The following is a 21,606-nucleotide window of genomic DNA, read 5'->3' on the forward strand; positions in this document are numbered from 1 at the left end:
TTGAATGAGATGAGGATTATGAAGGGAGCCCTGTGGGCAGGCATACATAGGAAGCAGGATTTTTTTCTCTTGGAAAAAGCATAGATATGGCCCAAACCCCACGTATGTGTCTTTAAGAGCAGATTCTCCATCCCAGACTGGTTGACACACACATGGGTAGTATCAGAATCAGTATCTGTTACAAATAACGAAGTCCTGAAAGTTGCAGATTATTCACTTTTGAAAAATATAATTTTCTTAATGCAAGGTGATCCCTATTATAGAATATGTATAGGTCAGCTTTTGCGGCATGACAAGCTACTCCCAGACTTAGTGGCTACCAAAACCAGTGTTCATTTACTTCATGATTATTCTCGCCAGCTTTTGAGCTGAGTCCAGCTGGGTAGTTAGTTCTCCCGATCTCTGTGGGATTCACAAACGTGTTTGTAGTCAGCTGCCAGGTTGGCTGGGTGATGGCTGACCCAGGGGAGCCTCTGTTGGGACTTTCTTGTCAGTCCTTCGAGTGGTCTTTTGTCCTCCAGCAGGATAGCTCAGGCTCAGTGTCATGGTGGTGGTACCATTCTCATTCTAAGAGAAAATGAAGGCGTGCAGGACCTCTTGAAGCCTAGGCCCCAAATTGCTGCCTTGTCATTCCTGTTACACTTTACTGTTCAATGCAAATCACCAGGCCAGCCTAGATTCAAAGATAGGGAAGTACTCCCCAGTGCTTGATGGGAAATGCTACAGTCACACTGCAGAAAGCATGGATGCTGGGAAAGGGGAAAGGCTGTGGTCATTTTTCCAATCTAACACAGTTTATTTCCTATTGTCATTCCCTGGAATTCTACCCCCACGAAAGGATCATAGGAACTAAAGGAAATAAAAGAATGTGTGATCAAAGAATCTGTGAAAATTTGGTCTCAACAAAGTAAATAAGCTTTAACGCAGGATTTCTCAGAGGCTTTAATCACCACTCTGCCTGGCGAGCCTTCAAGAGTGGGAAACTGCAGGCAGTCCAGTGACTGACAAATTCCCAAATGGATTGCCCTTCTGGAGGGACATCTCCCAGAATTCATGTGCTGTAAAATGTATTTTGGGAAATACTACTATGATAACATAACTCAGGCTAATTTGCATTAGATATGTCATTCTGCCGTAAAGATAAAAGGGGAGCCTTCACAGGAAGTTCTGTCTTACCTGGGCCACTCCCAGAGGTCCGCAGTCATTACTGATATACTGCTAAGAACTGGAATGATTCTCTGATTGTAGTGATTTACTCCCAGAATATTTTTGCCGGGAGAAGAGCCGGGCAGTAAAGTTCATCAAATTGGTGATAAATAAAGAAATCACCAAGACTCATCCCACCCAAAGGCAAATGCTCTGGAATAATGCCTTCTGGTCATTTTTCCCCATCTGCATTTATTTTCTTTATGCGGTTTACCCCACCCAAGTTTCTGCCATTTTTTATTTAAAACTTAACATTATACCAGAAGCATTTTTTAAAGATCAGTTCAGTGGTAGCTCAATATTCTGCCATATGGATGTAATATTTTGCCTAATAACAGCCCCTTGCCTAAGCTGGATATTTATTTTTGCCCCCTATTTCATTATTTGGAATCAGAGCTTTTATACTGTAAGAGAATTGAGTGTGTTTAGTTTCGTTATTTTGTTTGGTGTGAGAGCTGAAAGGGTCATCAGAGAACCGAAGGCCTCGGACTTTTTATTTTCCTGTTTGTTTGCTTTTCGTGACAAGGTAAGCATGATGGGAAGTGCAGTACGATCAGGCCAGTTCTCAACATTTCCATTGCTGGGGTCCCAGTTGGCAGTAGGAAGAGGATTCTTCCCGTGTTTTCAGATAAATTGCACTTGTGGTCTCGCCAAACTGCAAGCAGGATTCAGGTTTGGCTCGAGTCTGAGGTCTCACTCACAGCTGTTAAACCCTCTCCAAACCGCAGGCCAAAAATGATTGCGTTCGGGGACTCTGAATCATTTATTTCTCCCCTATTTCCTACCTACCTTGTATCCAGAAATCATAGAAGAAAATCTATTCTTAGTAAATGGGTTTTCTGGTTTTTCAGAGTTAAGAGAGCTCAGGAGAAGGTGGGAGGAGGGCGGGGGGGGAACCATAGCTGGTGTTGAAATTAGCTCGTGTATAGTTACTTTTTCCCCCTTGGACTAGATTCGACTTTTTCCACAGTTCCTGAAGAGTGTGTTCTGTAGTCATTTTCCACAAGTCTGATCTGGGGAAATTAGATCTTAGGCTCTAAGATCCAAAGTGTGAGCCCAACGAATTCTCTCAGGCTTGTATCATGTAAAGGCGGGTCTTGGCAATCTCCCAGATTGCTCCTGCGTTCTCAGATGCTTTCAGGACTCAAGGCCAACAGTTTCAGTGCTCTGAGCCTCAGTTTCTTCGTCTGTCAAATGGAGATGTGCCATAAACAAATTAGGTGAGTTAGTGGGTTAATGGGCCAGGCACTATTCTAAGTGCTTTACAATGAAAACTCTGTCACTCCTCAACAGCTTTATGGAATAAGCCCTATGGGTGTCCCCATTTGACAGATGAGAAAACTTAAGTCAGAGAAACCGTAAAACATACTGTGAACTGTAAATCAACTACACTTCAATAAAATGCATACATACATACATTGTACTGTGTACAATTCCTGGCCCCCCAGTGGGCACTCAGTGTATCAGGCGATCTCTAAGATCCTGAGCCATCCCATTCATCATGATGTATTGTCATTGCTTGTTTAACTGTCTGACGTCCCCCCTAGACAGTAAGCTCTGGGAGGACAGGGATTGTGCCCAGTCCCCCACTCATTGTCCCCAGAACCCAGTCCAGGTCCTGGCCAGGAGTGGATGCTTCATAAATGTTTACTGAATGAAGTGAATGAATGAACAAATCCCAAAGTAGCAGCAACTCGGTCCTCCACCCGCAGCCTGGCCAAAATTCTACCTCATCCTGCCAATCCCTCACCTGGTCAGGGCTTTGCAGGAAAAGAACTCACACAAAGTACCCTCCCCCCAAAAGGGAAGGGGTTGGTGAGTGGGAACATGGACCCTCCTGAGATCTGAGCAGTGGAAAAAAAAATCCTCACAGAAATTGTTTAAACAGGGCCTCCCATCACCCCCTCTATTCTTGCTCTTGAGAGGAGAAAAATGAGATGCCAAGTCCCCATAAACAATAAACTCATGGAATAAGTCGAATCAAATATCAAATAACGAGGGAGCCCAGACTCATGAAATTATCTGTAGAACCAGAAAGATAGTTACAAGAGCAAGCAGAAGTTTTAGAAGACATGGCAGAAAACATATGTTGAGAAGCATGGTTCACTTTTAAGCCAAGACGTTCTAGACCTGAGATGCAATAGGTAAGGCGAGCTGACTTGGTGGGCCTGGTACAATGGTAGCATACAGTAGAAGACCTAAAGTTTAAAGTGGAAAACTCCAACATAAGTTAGTGGCAGAACAGGCCGAATGTTGAATTCAACAAACATTGAGTTGAGTGCCAATTATATACATGACAGTCACTGTGTGACGGGCTGAGTTCATCACAGTAAATAGGTCATATTTTCGCCCTTGGTCTTGGGGTCCTGTATGAGACGGGGAATGAGTTAAGTTTCAGCCATTCTGTGAAATGGGAAAAGTTTGTCCTTGGGGCTTTCCTACATCCTCTTTCAGCACATTTTTATGGCCTCCTGATTCCTCTCCCTCTTACCTCACCAACTTTTCAATTCTCTCTTGCTCTATCTCCCCCTACCCCACATCCCACAGTTTAAAAGTTGAGCCTCAGCTCCTTGTAAGTAGGCATGGAGAAATTAACTCACACAAGGGTGCAAATGACGAAATACAGCTTAACGCACTTTGCAACATTAGTAATCCGGCATAAACCAGCATTTGCTTTTAAGCCCGTATTTGCTTCTGCCAAAGAAACAAATCTTTAATTGCAGAATTTCCAAAATAGAGATTTTGCTGTGGGAAGACATAGGAAATGCAACCTTTCAGAGCTACAGATTTCTTTTAAGGCATTTAATTCACAGTCAACAGTTTCAGCAAACCATTTATTAAGCTCCTAATACATGCCAGGTGCTTGAACAAGTGCCATGTTGCTTATTCCTCACAGCAATCTCAGAACTGGGCTTTGAGAAGTAAGAAATGGTTTATGGGATGGAGAGGGGCACCGTCTGAGGAGATTTCAGCTCTTGGATATGGAATGGAGTCACGGGGGAGAAAGGCACATGGGTTGGGGTCTGGGTGTCTGGGGCAGGAAGGGAAGGGAAGAACGTAGTAGCAGAGCATGAGAATCAGAACCAGACAGTGGAAAATAGCAATTATAATGGCTGATATGTGTGAATCAGCGTGAACTGGGGGCCAGGGCCTGACATCGAGCATCTCCCCTAACTCTCACAGCAGACATCGGGCTGTAGGTATAATTGTCATCATCATGCTCGGTGGATAGTTGAAGAAACCGACTCTGACACCTAAGTAACCCATGGCACAACCAGAACTCAACCCAAGGCTGCCTGCTTCCAGCACCCACTGAGCCACCGGGGGGCTGTGAGGGCCGTGTTGGCTTTCTTATGTAGAGGAGACAAGGGGAACTCCCATATGGTATCAAATGGTATCCCCAGGTCAGTGTTCTGGCATGAGAACAAGTCTTGTAGTATGGTTACAATGATACCTTCTCTCTAAAGGTAAAATAAGAATCAGCATCTTTGCTGAACTTACAAAGAATTATTATAGGATTTCTCCCATCGACCTTCCAAAGCACTTCACAAATGGCGCCATGTGGAAGGCCAGAAGAAGGTAAAAGTCTGAACCAAAGTTTCTAAGAAGATCTGAGTGAGACTTGGGCCCCCAGTCGTCATCTGCCCTCCTCATACACCAAGAACCAGAGTGCTTGGGAGTGTATGTTTGTTCTTATCCACTGAAATTCAGACAGGGCAGGAAGACAGCAGTGGGGGACCCAGGCCCAACATCAAAACCTTTCACCCAGTGTTGTCAGAGTACTATGTGCCACTTTCCTCACAAACCAGCTCTGCGAATAATCTTTGTGAGCCTTCAGCCTACACAGAAGTTTACCAGGCTGGGAGACTCCATATTGAAATGTTGTTAAATGTGAAGTAAACATAGTTTATTTCCAACCCTTAATGGATGTCAGTGATTATTGTTCGACACCTTTAATTCCTAATAATGACATCATTCTCTTTCCCAAAGCAGAATGAGGCTCTGAGTTGGAAAGTGACTCCTAGGAAAACCTCCATGGATTTGGATAATATTCAAGCTGCTCCCTTGGCCCCCAAGTCTCAGACAGACTAATCAAGGAGGGTGGATAATCTCTGGTATTGTCGGAGATTCCGATCTCTTAACTGAGATGAAAAGACCAGACCGGTCTCCATTTCCCTGGCTCAGTGGTCAGTAAGAATGCATCTCATCTCACAGGAGCCATGGGAGCCCCAGGCCTTGGACAAACTCCAATGTACTGTGTCCTCCCTAACTAGGCCCCAGATGGTATCGCAGACTCACAGTAGAATGTCAGAGGCCCTTTGAAATGAAACGGCACTCACTCTACTTGTGGAATCCTGTAGGTCAGGGAGATTAGGAGCAGTATCATAGGCCACAGAGTCACTTGTTCAGTTAACAAACATACATGGAGTTCCTGCTGGGCTCCAGGTCTATGATGGGCATAGGTAATGAGGCGGTGGACAAGTCTGACCCTGGACCTGCCACTTGGAGCTTGCTGCCTGGTAGGAAATGCAGAAATTAAACCAACCAGTATAAATAATGAAGTCAATTTATATCAGAGTGCACAGGGCAGCAAAGGAGAGGTTGCAGGGGCTACGGGGTCCTGTCTGGGGTAGAGTGAGGGGCCTTTCAGGAAGGCCTTCCTGAGGGGGAGATGCCTGGACAGAAATGTGAAGGAGAGGGAGCCGGGTGATGGGGGGCAGGGTGGAGGCATTCGGGGTCAAGGGAGTGGCTTGTGCAAAGATCCAGGGACACAATGTGTGAGGAGCCACAGAAGGACCCACATGGTTGGAGGAGGGAAGCTGACCGATGAAGCCAGGAGAAATCAACAGCCATTCTAGAACTGAAATCCAGGGCTCCTGGCTCCTACATGGAACATAATTAATGACAGAGGGGAAAAATGCAAATAGAACTAAAATGTGGACCTCGCCAGCGTGTGAGATGAGAAAGTTTGCCTTGAAGGCCTTCCCGCTTTCCCCTTCAAGACTGAAGGTATTGATGAGCACACAGTGTCACAAGGGAACATCAAGGTAATTGCACTTGAGGCCACTGGGTGTTCCTGAGGCAATCTGATACCGGAGACTGCCCCTCTCTGGCCTGAGCAGGTGACGTCTGCAGGGAAGACTTGCCCCAACTCGCTGCCACTGCACAAAGCAGCAGTGACTACACCTGGGAGAAACTGTGGCCTCCTGGCCATGACACCTAATCACCTTGGAAGTCAGCTGGATGAACAGACTGCCACCATGGCACTCACTGTGTCACAGGGCCAGGACTAGGGTAAGGCAAGAGAGGCACTCACCTTGGAAATGAAGTTTAAGGGGGTGCCAGAAAACACCATCACTGAGATAAATAATATTTTAATGCAGCATTTCAAAAATCAAACTGAATGCCGAGTATCCATGACGAAGAAAATTTCAAAAGTTTAAATAAAGACGGGATCCAACCCTGCTTGTGTACAACTCACTTGACTCACCCTAATCCTGGCCCTGGTTCCACTAAACCTTTATTTACAAAATCAGGTGGGCAGCCTACAGGACATAGTTTGTCAGCTTCATTTTGTTACGAATCACATTAAACTCTTATTTGATTACTGGGGTTTTTGGTGTCCCATAAAGTTTGTGTCTAAGATAAGTGCCCCCCTCTTCTCATTGTAGTTCCAGACCTGCTGTGTGTGCTCAGGCAAATAAGTGCCATCTCTGAGCCTAGGTGTCTTCTCTTGTAATACATGTGGGAATAGTGATCCCAACCTACAGCGTTGTAGTGAGGATTACCCCCGTAAAAGACATTTGCACAGTTACTAGTATTCGATAAATAGTGATTGTTTGCACGGCTATAGTAAATATTCTGTTGATTGATGGTGCTTTTATAAGAGTTCTCTCCAACAAGAACAAAGTCTGGGCTTCAGGGGACTTCAGAGGACTTGGCATTCTCTAAGGATGTGGCAAATTTCTCACTCCTTTTGGGTAACTTGGGCAACTTGGAGCTGCCTGCAAAGAAACTGTTCAGCCAGGGCCAGAACCAGGTGCCTCGTGGGCTCCCAGAGTTCAAAACCCCATCACGGGGTGGCCCAGACTCTTGCCATGAATTTGAACTTGTCCTGCAAAACTGAAGTGTTTCAGGACCCAGGCACGCAGCATTGTAAAATGGGGCAATTAAACCTATAAAACCAAGGTTTACAGGGAAGTTTATAGTGTCAGACGCTTTTTATGGCTTTTTAGATTAGTTTAAACAGAGGGAAAAAGAACAGGGGAAAGAAAAAGAGAGGACTTGAAACTTGAGGAGGCTTAAAAGTTCAGAAAGAAGCTTTTAGGAAGCACAGAGGGGTCATAATCAGAGGCACATCTTTCCATCTTGCTGTCTCTTGCAAATTGGAGCAAAAAAAAGTCAAGACTTGCTGTCTGCCACCACTCCTTTTTTTTGCCTTGTCCTTGGCTGTCTGAAAAGACCTACAGGGGCTGGGGAAAGTCCCGTAGAGGGATTGGAGAAAGAATGTAGGATTTGAGGGAAACCAGAAAGTCCCTTGCTGGTTTCGAGCATGCTTCTCCAGACCTCAGGAAGCAAAAGCCTCACTGCATCAGGCAGGTCCATGTAGTGAGGAGATGACCTACAGTGACGGAAGTTTGTCATAGGAGATGGGAAGTGTCTTCATCAGCCATAGGATGACTTTGGGCCTCAGAATACGGACCACATGGAGGATGTACACGTTACTTCAAAGTCCTTCAAGTAGAGGTCTGAGAACCAGAGTTCCATCTGGCCACCATCTTCCCCCTTCACCCACAGTGGTGTCCTTCCTCTTTCTCAAAGCATCCGTGTCCTTCCTGTTTCCTTGGCTCAGGCAGTACCCTTTGCCAGCAATGCCTTTACAGCATGTTTCAGATTCCTCACACTCACCTTGAAGGTTCACTTCTTAATGAAAGAGATCTCCACGATATTAAACAAAACAAGCAGGGCTCATAATTGTGGATATAGTATGCTATCACCTGTACGGTGGAAAAATGCATACATGTGTATGTATTTGTATTTGTTATCTGTATTATAACACGCAAGATGATAATGTTTTTAATTTATCAAATACTTGAGAAAGGACATGCAAGGCATTGTAACAATATCTGACTCCAGAGAGAAGTGGGTGTCTGAAAGACACATAAGAAAGAAGGCTCACTTTCCCCCCCTCCCCGTCTCCCCTTTTGTAAATTTTAACTTCCGTCTCATGAGCATGGAGAACCTATTCAAAACTCGGGTTAAAATTTATTTTAAAAAATATTTAAACTACCTGGTGGTGATCTGTACTATAGCTTTGCGAGATGGCACCACTGGGGGAAACCAGGTGAAGTGAACACAGGCTTTTCCTGTCTTATTTCTTACAACCATGTGTGACTCTCAATTATCTCAAAATAAAAGGTTTAATTAAAAAGAATAAACTCACTTCCTTAAGAGACCTCTCTGCGTCCCCTGCTGCCCAGATTAGTCCTACCCAAAAGGGACCTACCTTGAACATGCGTATGAGTTATTTAAGCCCTACATCAGTCAATTGTTGGTAGGCTATATTGGTTGTTAAATATTTCCAATATCATATCTACATATTTACACTTTTAGAGTAACCTGGAGTTCTCTTTCAAATGCACTTGTCAAAAATTTAATTACATAGTTGAAAAAGTTTTCAAATTCTGTTTCTCCCACTAGACTACAAACTCCATGAGGGTAGCAACCAAAACAGTCCGGCTCACTATTCTCTCCCCAGTGCCTGGCCCACGCCTGGCATATAGCAGTGTTCCCGTAAATATTCGTTCAGTACATTAGAGAACTATTACCTGTAAAAAAAAACGCGTCAGCAGAGATTTGAGCTCAAATAAGCAGCCTTCTTTTTAGGCACTGAGGATTTCCAAATAAAGTTCTACAAGAGATCATTGGATTGGCTTGATTTGGCCCATTTAGTATGCAGCACTCCTATTGGACATTTTTTGGGCCACCATTCAGTACGGAGCATTCCTACTGGCCACACTGACAGGTCTGATGCTTATCAAGGTGCTTCCGACCAACTTTTCCACAATGGCTTCCCAGGCAAAGTTATCTTCTCCTTTTCCACTCTTTAGTTTCCTAGAATGCCAACTTATGGTATTTGCATCTTTTATCTTTAGATAGAGGGCTTTCTTTGGCTGGAATCTATCATAGAGAAGATACAGGAGAGGAAGTAAAGGTCCTGGTTAAACGCAGGCTCCTGTCCGTTCTAGCTCTGCCGCTAAGTGTGGTCTCAGACAAGTAACTGAACTTTGTGCTTCTGGGCGTCCTCCTCCGTAAAATGGGCTAATAACAGTACCGGCCTCAAAGGGCCCTTGTGAGCCTTAGTTGAGTTAATACACGTCAAGAGCTTAGAACCACAGCCTGATATACATTAAGCATTTAACAAATGTTAGCTAAAAGCACTGTTCAGAGCATTTGAAGGGTCCCCTCATGGCACGGTGACTGGTTGATTTTCTTTCCAAAGCTGATCTAACTCAGTTTGAAATTTTGGTTGTGCCGCAAAAGTCAAATTCAGTTCTCTTGGTGAAGGAGCATAAACTCTGCTATTTCCTGTCCTAATTATAGGCTTGTTTCAGCTGATGTAACCCTTGTTTTCCATTAATGTATTCAATGTCTGGGTTGATTATTTCTTTGGCTAGATCCTTAAAAATTTTTGAATGTTTATTGAGTTCCAGGAATTCTACTGAATGCTTACATACATTATTTTATTTCATCACATTTACTCATAATTCTGATTTTGAAATAATCATTTTTAAAAATGAATCAAGCAGCGGTTACTGTGTTAAGTATCTTAGATCATTTAACCCTTGGAAAGGCCCCATAAAGTGGATGTTATTATCACATATGAGATTGATTAACTTTTTCAAGATCACAGAGGTAGTCACTGGTAGAACAGTGATTTGAATACCAGAGCTTGTACTGTAATATTTCCAGACTTCCCATCTCCACCCTGCTTATACAATCATAATAAAAAATGTAAATAATTATTGTGTGCTATACTAATACATAAATTTCATACTCAAAGTTATTTATGATTTGTTGGAGAGTGGGGGATTTTCACAAGCACAGGTCAGGCAGGTTATACTCAGAAGTGTGTGTGTGTGTGTGTGTGTGTGTGTGTGTGTACGTGCACGCACATGTGTTTTCTCACACGTGATACTTCCATGTTATATTTTTAAAATCAAAAGTTAGACTCAATTGCTGAGGGTCACAGATATATCTCCATTTTAGGCAAATTTCTTTTAAAACTATGCAATTTTTTTGGAAAGTTAGATTAAAATTTTAAGTAGAGGGTTTAGCTCTTAAAAACTACATTAAAGGAACATGTATCACTCATTTTTGGAAATTTAAATGAAAATTTGAGTAGAGGGTTTAGCTATTAAAAAACTATAGTGAAAAAAATATGTACTACTCATTCTTTGCAAATTAGATAAAAATTTAAGTAGAGGGTTTAACTAATTTTTTAAAATTATAGTGCATTCCTGTGGGGAAAAACGAATTTTTTATAATGTAAATCATCATTTCTGTATGTCATCCACATCCCCGACATACATCTGATTCTTACACTTGGATTTTCTCACACTGGGTGAATCGTCTATATATCCTAGTAAATAGATGAGTTGGGGTGGCGCTCATTGCATATTTTCTATATCCAGATATCCTCCAGGGCTCTGCAGTTACTATGGAATAAAGTTCCGAGTATATACCCTGGTAATTCAGGCCAGCCAATACACAAGTTGATTTTGCTTCTTTGTGGTTTCTAATAGCCTTCCCTTCATCCTGCACCATTTTTTTCTGGGCAGGAAACCCAAAGGGACAGCAATCAGGAAGAGGATTCCATCCCTGCCTTCTCCCTTTCAATGGAAGTGGATAATTCAATCAGTCCGCGGACGTTAAGGCCTCATCAGCTAGTAAGGGAAGGCGGTCCTGAAGCCAAGTGGATTCAGTGTTCATTGTTCTCTCTGTCTCTTCCTCTCTTCTTTTCTTCCTTCTAAGCTAAATCTAATGGAAGACAAATCAATCCACACCGAAAGGGGAAAAAAAAAAAATCAGGCTTATTTTCACAAAAAAATTTGTTTTGTTTTTTTGGATCAGAAACACAGGACTTCCCAAATCAAGTTAAGTGAGTCCCAGATGTGGACTCATTTCAAATGAAAAACACACCCCCACCATCTCAGGCAGAATTCTGCTTGAGGAAACCGGTGATTGCGATTGCAGTGCCCGACACGAGAGGATTTCTCCAGAGAGAGTTTGTCCCAGGCTGTGGAGAGGAAGAGGAATGGGGAAGATGAAGGGCTGGCATGCTTCTCCTCCCCCCTGGGGAGAAGAGAGACAGGATTCAGGTTAATGAGGTTGGAGGGTCGATGCGAACCAATCCGAAGCGTGGAAAGCATCTTTGAATAGTGCCGAGGATGGCGAGAATTGAAGCTGCCACATGCTAAAGGCTGGGCTTATTAATGAGAAGGCACTGAATCCATATTACACAGCCTGGACATGTAATGCCCGAAACAAACAAAACCCAACGAGAAATGACAGTGACGCTCACACTTGTGGGCATTCTGGAGAATTCTTTTTCTGCAGGAGAATAGTAGATGGCAGCCGGAATGCCAGGAAACAACGTGATGTGCAAATTAATATATTTCTTTAAAAGGCTAAGAGAAGAGGGCCTTTTGACAGCCTTTGATTCAGCCATTAATTTTCAAAGACTGATCAACACACTAACATGTCACATGGACTTTCTTCTAGTGTTGGACCAAAAGAAGAATGTTGAACCGTGTAACCAAAGACATCTCTTGATGAAAGATCCTCCTTTTAACGACTATAGTTCGCATTTTTATCAATGTCATGCTGCACGCAGATGAAAACAGTCATTTCAATGTGTTTCTTCTGTCTTCTCCTAATAGGTTTGATTTTACATTTCTTGCCATCTGGTTTGTTGAACAGAAATATGGAAGTACTTTTACTCTCTGTATGCTTCTTATGGGTCTTAGTCGAGGATGTGGCCTTTTCCTTTTTTGTAAACTGGACTCTAACCCAGATTTTACCCCCAAACAGGCCATTTGGGTACTTTAGCAAGGCTCTTGCCCTTTTTAAGCAGAACCGTTAAACCCAGTATAATTACATCTTATGGTGAACATCTCAGTCATTTCTTGCACAGCACATGCAGTATCCTACCTTGCTATGCATCCCCACAGCATCTTAGCAGAGTTTCTGCTAAACTGAGCTGGATGAGTTCATGTAGCTTTCCAATCATTATATTTCATTATATTTCTCAAATTGGTCTCATAATAGCAATAATTGCTAGCATGCACTGAACGCCAGCACTCTGCTTAGAGCTTTAAATATACTTGCCCATTTAAGACTCATCTCAACCCTACGAAGTTAAGATTGAGCCCATTTTGCAGACGAGGAAACCAAGACTCTGAGTGGCAGAGCTGGGATCCGAAGCAGTTATCATTTACTAAGTTCCTTGCACTTTGCTTGCATCTTATACTGTGGGTCCAGTGCTACACTTCCAACAGAGGACAGACACTTGGGAAGGAGTGTGTGCACACTGTCAGGGAAGGTTACGAGGGGCTTTGTCATAGTAGGTACCAAGTCCATTCTGAGGTTGCTTGACCATGGGGTTCTGGCCCTGCGTAGAGGCACATGACATCAGGACATGAGTGACCATGGGGTGAGGGGCACCTAAGGAGGTGGGCAAAGGACTGGAGCTCTGATATTTCTAATGAATACAATCCAATGTCCAAAATATACAACTTTGTCGTGTCCGAGATATGAACCTGTATTAGTTTCCTGTAGCTGCTGTAACAAATTATCACAAATTTGTGGCTTAAAACAATAGAAATGTATTCGCTCATAGTCTGGAGGCCAGAAGTCCAAAATCAAGGTGTCAGCTGGGCTGCATTCCCTCCAGAGGCTCTAGAGGAGAACGCTTGCTGGCGTCCTCCAGCTCCTGGTGGCTGCTGGCTTCCTTGGCTCATGGCTACATTACTCTCTGCTTCATCTTCCTCGGTGTCTGTGTCTTCTTCTCTTCTGTCTCTTATAAGGACACTTGTCCCTGGGGTTAGGGCCCACCTGGGTAATCCAGGATGATTCCATCTTGAGATCTTTAACCTAATTTCATCCATAAAGACCCTTTTCCCAAATAAAGTCACACAGGTTCTGAGGGTTAGGATGTGGATGTATCTTTTTGCAGGGTCACCATTCAACCCGCTATCACCTGTAAATCAAGTATTAAATAAATAGAATCACTGAAACCCTAGACTAGTAAAGTGGAATTCTGTTGAAAAGAAGGCAAAGACCATGAATTAGAACTTATCTCCTCCCCTTAGCACTTGGCTCCATGCCTGGCACCCAGGAGTCTTCATAAACAGCTGCCTTTTGAGGCCCAGCGGAGCCCAGTAGAAATGGCATAAGCTTCGGCAAGCCCTGGTTTAAATATGGACTCTGCCATTTTCTAGTTCTGGCTTCACATAAGTCATTTTACTTCTTTGAGTTCCAGTCTTCTCCTCTGCAGAATGGGGCTGACCCTAGTGCCTGCCTGGCAAGGTGGATGGGGAGAGTAGCAAAGTATGCGTTATACCAGTTGTAGTCATTGATAGGTTCATCCTTGCATATTTAGGGGGCATGTATTTATTTATTTTATTATTTTTTTTGCAGTACGTGGGCCTCTCACTGTTATGGCCTCTCCCATCGCGGAGCACAGGCTCCAGACGCGCAGGCTCAGCGGCCATGGCTCACGGGCCCAGCCGCTCCGTGGCATGTGGGATCCTCCCGGACCGGGGCACGAACCCGTGTCCCCTGCATCGGTAGGCGGACTCTCAACCACTGCGCCACCAGGGAAGCCCAACGTCTTTTTATTTATAGTGTTTATAAAAGCAATAGTCTCCTCTCCCAATACAGTGGTCATTCACAAATTTGTTCACCAAGTGTGTCTGTTTCTGTGCATTTCCTGTCCCCCCCCCCACCATACTTGAGTGGGGCATATGAAGGGTAGAAGAGACATGTCACTTTGGGGCAGGAGCTTTTGATTACTGATGTGGCACCCTCCAGAGCTCTATCACTCTAGGATGGAGACTGACAATTGTAAAGATGGTGGCTAATCCATTATCCTACCATGAGTGGCTACTGTAAGTAGAGTCAAGATTGCTGGGGTCCCGTTGATTCAAGATCCACATGTCAAGTGAGTGAAAATAGTGAATGAGAATAATCTCTAGTTGTTTTCAGTCACTGAGATTCTGGGATTGTTTGTTACTGCAACATAATCTAACCTCCCCAGACTGATACACTGTCTTCTGTTGAATGCAACCTTACACCTTCCCACTGTAGTCCTTCTATGCCCTACTGGGTTTAGGTCACAACTGAGAACAAAACCTTGTCTCAACCCAAGCTGCTGGTTGCACAGGAAGGTTCCCACGCCTCTTTCATATGGGGATGCTGGGAACCCAGAGAAGTTGTATGGGCAGTGGCAGCTTAAATGAAACAGGACATTACCAGGAGAAACAGCTGCCTGCCTTAGCTCCCACTAGCATGGGCATCCCCTCACCAGGGGCATGGGCTCTGAAATTCCTCCTGCAGACTCACACTCCCTCCCCCAACTTCATGAATCCCTTAAATACTCCCTTCATGGGCTTATGCAATCCCACTGTTGCCAACAAGCCTGAGTGCTACAGCCAGCGGGTCTGATCCCTGGGCTGCACAAGGCACTTCTAGGGTATTAGCATTATTCATCTCTGGGATGGGAGTAGATTACAAACGCATCTGGTGATGGAAACAAAATGCCAGAGTGAGCTTGGAGCGGCTACTTTCATCCTTCCAAACCAGACGTCTGCACACCAAATGCTCCCAGGAGCCAGGCACCTAACCAAAATGAGTGAAGGGGGCCAGGTGGGGCCAGCAGCAAAATGGAAAGTGTACGCCTCTTCTAAAGGGCCACCACTGCTTGCCTCTAGTGGGTCGGTGCTGCCAGATCTTCCAACTCTGTGCAGAGAACTTAGATCTCTAAATTCATATAAAATATTTAGTTACAAGGTATTTGCAAATAATTCAAAACTATGCGTACGTTGTGGTTTTCACTGGTGATATTTACCAAATATTTCTGGAGCCGCCGCTGCCCGGGAACAAGATGGACATGCACTTGCCTTGTCCCCTTGAAGCTGGGGGTGGTCATGTGACTCATTTGGGCCAATGTGTCAGCAGAGGTGACACACATCACTTCCAGGTAGAAACTATAAAAGCCAATGCAGTATTCCCCCAGATTCTTCTCATTGCCTCAGTTACAATGGAAGCACATGAAGAGATAAGCACTCTGCCTCAGTTCTTAAGTTACTGTAATAACAAACGAGCAAAGGAACCCCACTGATCCCACCGGCAGAAACACAATGAACACGCTGGAAGAGCAAAAAATAAATGTTTGTTATTTACGCTCCTAAAACGTGGGGGCTGTTTGTTACTGCAGTAGAATCAAACTTATTGTGACTGATACAAACAGCATACACATGACACAAAACAAGTCTCTGGCCATTTCTTTGATTTGCAATTTCGGATGAATTGTTTTTCTCCTCTTTTTCTCTTTCCTTGTTTCAAACCCTTCCTTCATCTCTATTAATTCAGCTCCTCCAGCAAACACTTATGGAGACTTCTATAAAGGAAAATTGCTCTAACATACCATAGCAACCATACCATAGCAACAATAACAATAACAATAATAATTATAAAATAGTGGATGCTGTCCTCCGACAACCAGCTTATCCAGAGCAGCTCAACCTTCCTGGTCCGACAGGCAGAGGCAATCCAGACCCCAAAGTAGTCAGACTCCGGAGTATCCCCCAACCCACCCTAACTTCTAAACTCTTCCGTGATTTCCAGGAGACTCTGATCTGTAAGAAGCATGCTTACTCTCAGACCCCAAAGCAATGCTTGTGAGTTGTTTTACACAACATGGCCTCATGGCAAGCAGGTTTTCTTTGGAATTAGGCTGACTTGATTTTATTCCCTGCTTAGCTACTTATTTGCTGTGTGACTTTAGTCTCAATTTTCTGTTGAATACAGTAAAGTACACCTCCAATTTGGCAGAGTTATAATGAGGATCAGGCATAACATATAGCAAGCACCCAGGAGAATGGCCCATAGTTGGTGCTCAGTTAATGGCAACTTTTGGGGGGAGAGAGATATGGACAAAGTGAAGCAAAAGGGGTATTTGGATTCACTTTAAATTAGAAGTTACGACTCTGTGTACATAGTGAGTTAAGCCTGTGGGCTCTGGAACATGGCTGCCTGGGTTCAAATCCTTTCACTCCAGCTGTGCAACTATAAGTAAGACACTTCACTTCTCTGAGCCTCCGTTTTCTCATCTGTGAAATAGGAATGATAATAATAATATTTGAATCCTCGGGTTGCTGTGACAAGTGCCAGGCACATAAAAAAGATAAACTACAGATGAGACCTTATGTCCTTATTATGTAAAACTCTGACAGCAACATTTCAAGTGCAGTTTGGAAAGCGGCCAGTCTGGCCTTGGGTAAAACCTTACTTCCTTGGGCTTCTGCAGAAGGAGTGTCCCCCAGCCTGGCCCTCTGGAATCCTCCTTTTGAAACCGGCAGTTTACAATGTCCCACAAAGCTTCATTGTTTTCACCTCAGCAGGGAACACGTGTTCCTGCTGCATACACGCACTTGACTTTGACACAGGCTTTTCATCTCTGGGACTCGGAACGGCATGGCAAGACTGCCCGAGAAACCCGATCTCCCCAACCCTCAATTCTAAACGTGTTGTTTCTTAGACTGGTCTCACCTATAAATCACTTCTGATGACAGTTTGAGAAGAAAGACATCGCAAAGCAAATCTTACACGACGTTCTCATCACCAATGGCATTTAATACCTTAAACCAAATGCTTTATGGCATTGCAGCGCAGGTCTCAGGCGGAATGGAGGCAGGCTATTATTTTTTGCCTTTTGTGCACCTTTTGTACGCTTGGGGGTCACTCACTTTAGGGGATGCCTGGCTGTTATGCTTGGGGGATTTGTTCTGGGGGGGATTTAGGATGGTCGCAGGGTCCACCAGGATTCTTGGGAGATTTTTTTTTTTTTTTTGGTACGCGGGCCTCTGACTGTTGCGGCCTCTCCCCTTGCAGAGCACAGGCTCCGGACGCGCAGGCTCAGCAGCCATGGCCCGCAGGCTCAGCCGCCATGGCCCACGGGCCCAGCCGCTCTGCGGCATGTGGGATCTTCCCGGACTGGGGCACGAACCCGTGTCCCCTGCATCGGCAGGCGGACTCTCAACCACTGCGCCACCAGGGAAGCCCCCTTGGGAGACTTTTACACAATGAGGCGGCGAACTCTGGATACCACCGTGGGGTGGTATCCAGAGCCGGTAATATGAGAAAGTTATGAGAATATAAGCCAGGCCTGATCTGGGGTTCCTCGCCATTCACCTGAGGGGCCCCTTCCCTTCCAGGGAAGTCGATACGGTGAAAATCAAACCAAAGCGACAACAAATAAAAACAGTCCCTACCTCCCCTCTCCCCAAACCCCAGCCAGACTTGGGAAGAAATGTGAACGTCTATGCTCCAGTTCACTTCCATCTGACAAATATTTTCTGAGCATTTCAATGTGCCTTCGATGAGCCTGGACATGAACTCACAGAGGTCAATACCTTTCTCCTTAGTGTGACACAATCTAATTCAGCCATCCGTGTCTAAGCACCTACAGCACCCAGGGAGCTGGACCAGCTGCCGGTGGAGTGGCTGCCAGGGGGACTGTCTCAGGCTGCAGGCTTCAAAGAGTTAAAAGACACACAAATGTGCAAGCGGTGAGATCAGAAGCTACTGGATGCACCTAGAACAGTTCCTGCTCATGCACGGTTAGCAAATGAATGGTTTGACCAAAGAACCAACAATAGAACCAAGTGATCCGAATAACCCAAATGTGCACATGATGAGCGTTTGCTTCCTTCTTTCCCTTTCTTTCATTCCCCAACAGGTGCTGTAGGAAAAGGATCTGGCATAACATCTCATCAGACTCACCCACCATGAAGGGTCATCCACATCTGTGAGGGAGACGTGTTGATTTTCCCTGATGAGACATTTGGAAGACACGTATTCCTGTCTGCCTCTGATTTCCTAGGAATGAGCCACGGGAGGGACTGCTGCTTGCCTTGCATGTGTTCGCTGGGCCAGGAGGAAGGTGGTGTAATTCCTGGTCGCAGAGTGTACTCTGCCCTCCTGTTCTGATGCTGTGGCTCCTGAAAGAGGGGTCACAAGAATAAGGCCAACATTAGCTGGGCTTCTACTAGGTGCAGACACAGAGCTCAGACCCATGCAGGCATCAGCTCTGAGTGATTCCTGTATCACAGAGGGGCTGGGAGCAGAAAATCAGGTGATGGGGGTAGACTGCTCAGCACAGAGCCGGAACCTATTAATGCTTCACAGATGGCAGTTTCTTTGTCATATCCTCAGTTACACGTGTGGAAACTGAGGTTTGGAGGAGGGGAGGGGGGAAAGCAGCTATGAATGGAGACCCAGGAGATAACAGCATCCAGAACGTGTGAGCTTCCCGATCATGGCGAGGAGCTTATCCTAACACTGGAGCTGGGTAACTTTGGGTAAGTTATTTCACCTCTCTGTGATTCCAATAACAACAAAAACAATAATAATAATGATAGGTTGAACCGTATGAAAATGCCGATTTCCTACTTTAGCAATATTTGAACGTCAGTGATTTCATAAGCTTCAAGTGAATAACAACAACTTTCTCATAGTGCCCATGTGAGGATTGAAAAATATGTAAAAGCTGAACACAGCACCCAGTAAACTGTGATCCCTCAAGACATGGAAGTTAGTTTAGTTACCACCTCCATGGCTTTCTTGGATAAAAGAAGAAGTGAGATCTATTCATATGGGCTTCGGATGCAAAGGCCCTACCGTATTTTCCACACCTGGACAAGCCTGTGTCATGGGGGCCTCATCCCCCACCTCCAGGGGTTGGTGATACGGGATCAGCAATTTCCTCCATCCAGCCACATAGGTAAATGTTTTACCAGCTACCCTCACAGCCCCCTTTCCACCGCAGGGCAGAGCTCTCCAAGCCTGAGCACCCTCCTTTGAACCAGAACTCTGGAATTGTTGGGGGCCCCAGGGTCCTTTCTTTTCTTCTTAGGGGAGGAGGAGCTGGGGGATGGGTCAGAGGGCAGGTGTGAGTTATAGATTCGAGCACAATGAGGGAGAAGGAGGCCATTTCCAGAAGTCTGTGTGAATGAGAACTTGGCTCCCCTGAAGCTGGGTGGGCTCAGGAGCATCTTCATCTTCAGCGTTATCCGTTTCTTCGATGTATCAACAGCAGCAGCTTCATCTTTTTTTCTCACCAGCTACTGCTCCTGCTTCTTCTGTTCACTGCTGTCCTCCTCCCCTCCTCCTCTTTCTCTTCTTCCTTTTCCTCCCCACCCCCTTCCCCTCCTCCTCCGCCATCTTTTTCTCCTTCTTCTTCGCCATAAGACAAAGCCACTGTACTGACACAGATGTAGAGAACAAAGGTATAGATACCAAGGGGAAAAGGGGTGGGGTGGGAGGAATTGGGAGACTGGGATTGACCCATATACATTATTGATACTATGTATAAAATGGACAACTGATGGGAACATACTGTATAGCAGAGGGAACTCTACCTAATGCACTGTGGTGACCTAAATGGGACGCAAGTCCAAAAGGAAAGGGATATCTGTACGTGTATGGCTGATTCATTTTGCTGTGCAGTGGAGGCTAACACAATATTGTAAAGCAACCATACGCCAATAAAAAGTAATTAATAAAAAAAGATTCCCTTCCACATTCTGTCGCCATCTTCCCCTCCTGGGTCCTCATTCTAATTGGGGTTTGGGGTTTCTCCTCTCCCCACAACCATCATGATTCAGCAATACGCAGAGCTTCAGACCTTCCCTGATCCTGCTGTCCTTTCACCACTACCACCCCTGCATCACAAAATCCTACCTATCCTGGATCCAATGGGCTCAGTGGCATCCCCTAGATCAGAACCAATTGTAGACTAATTGCAGCCCTCAATTAGTGGGCTCAAACCTCAAAACCTGGGGCTGGGCAGGTATGATTGTAGAGCAGATTGAACCACTGTTGGGGTCTTCAACAGGTGAGGGGGTGGGTTGAACAGCAGATCCAAATGGAGCAGAAGAGAACCCTCCACTGCCCTCAGCGAGGTTCCAACAAAACCAAACCAGAGAATACCCCAGAACTTTGGGAATGTCGGCCTTGCTCACACCCTTAACCACGAACTGCCAACAAACAACAGGGATTGGATCCCAGAAGGTCGACACTTAATGTGGCTGTAATTAACCGGATCAGAATTAGCCCAATCTGGGCAACTAAGAGTGCCTTTCCATGGAATTTAGATGATGATGGTGATGATGATGATGATGATGATGATTGCAATGATGGTAATGATGATGATGATGACAGTGATGACAGTGTGACGGTGATGGTGATGGTGATGATGATGATGATTGATATCACTTACTCTGTCAACCACTTGAATGGTTTATGTACCTTACTCCTTACAAACCCTATAAGGTAAGGAGGTAAGGAAGTGACGAATAATATTGTATAGATGAGAAAACCAAGAAAATTTCCCAGATGGACAGAATTGGTAACTGGTGCAGCAGGGAAAGCTATTCAGCCCAGAAAGAATAATGGAAGCAAGTGTGAGAAACAGAGATAGAATTCTCTCCAGCATCGAAGTTCTGGACCTTTCTTCACCCTACTTAAACCTCTGCCCTTGGGTTCTTTGAGACACCCCATTCTCATTTTTCTTAAGCTTCATTTGATTTCTATTACTTTTCAATCAGACAAATGCTGGTAAATAGAGTCACTGAACTTTGTCTCCAAACAGAGTGTGTGGTGATCCTTTTAAATGTGACACTGATCCAGGGCTGGGATTAAGGTGAAACAAATGAGACATCTAGGGCACACAATTTAAGGAGGCACTCACTCTCAGGGTCAGGCAAGTGAGGGGGCATTTGCACAGATCTGACAGTGAGTGTCTCCTTAAATTTTGCAACCTAAGCTCCTCACTTTGTTCACTCTAAACTCAGCCCTGCTTAAGCAACTCCCTTTCCTTTTCTGCCATGGTTTATCCAGCTATAAAATGAAGACATTGAACCCAGGATTACAAAGAGCCATCTTGGGTGTGATATTCTGATTCTGGCAAATAAATGACATACTTGTTACAAACCCCATATCCCACGTCTGTGGCAGACATCACTAATCAATAATGGCTTCTTTTTTAAAATAAATTTATTTATTTTATTTATTTATTTTTGGCTGTGTTGGGTCTTTGTTGCTGTGCATGGGCTT

General features: G+C 44.7%; 1 long non-coding RNA gene across 1 annotated transcript in view; it reads right to left on the reverse strand.

Annotated features, from left to right (window-relative positions):
• The window catches only part of LOC309814978, a 159,234-nt gene that overhangs the window by 13,280 nt on the left and 124,348 nt on the right, over nt 1–21,606 (reverse strand). The window contains exon 2 of the long non-coding RNA XR_014295787.1: nt 18,274–18,491. This is a non-coding gene — a long non-coding RNA (uncharacterized lncRNA). The remainder of the gene's footprint in view (nt 1–18,273; nt 18,492–21,606) is intronic.

This window comes from Mesoplodon mirus, assembly GCF_964341445.2.
Source record: "Mesoplodon mirus genome assembly, chromosome: 13".
Lineage (NCBI taxonomy): Eukaryota > Metazoa > Chordata > Mammalia > Artiodactyla > Ziphiidae > Mesoplodon > Mesoplodon mirus.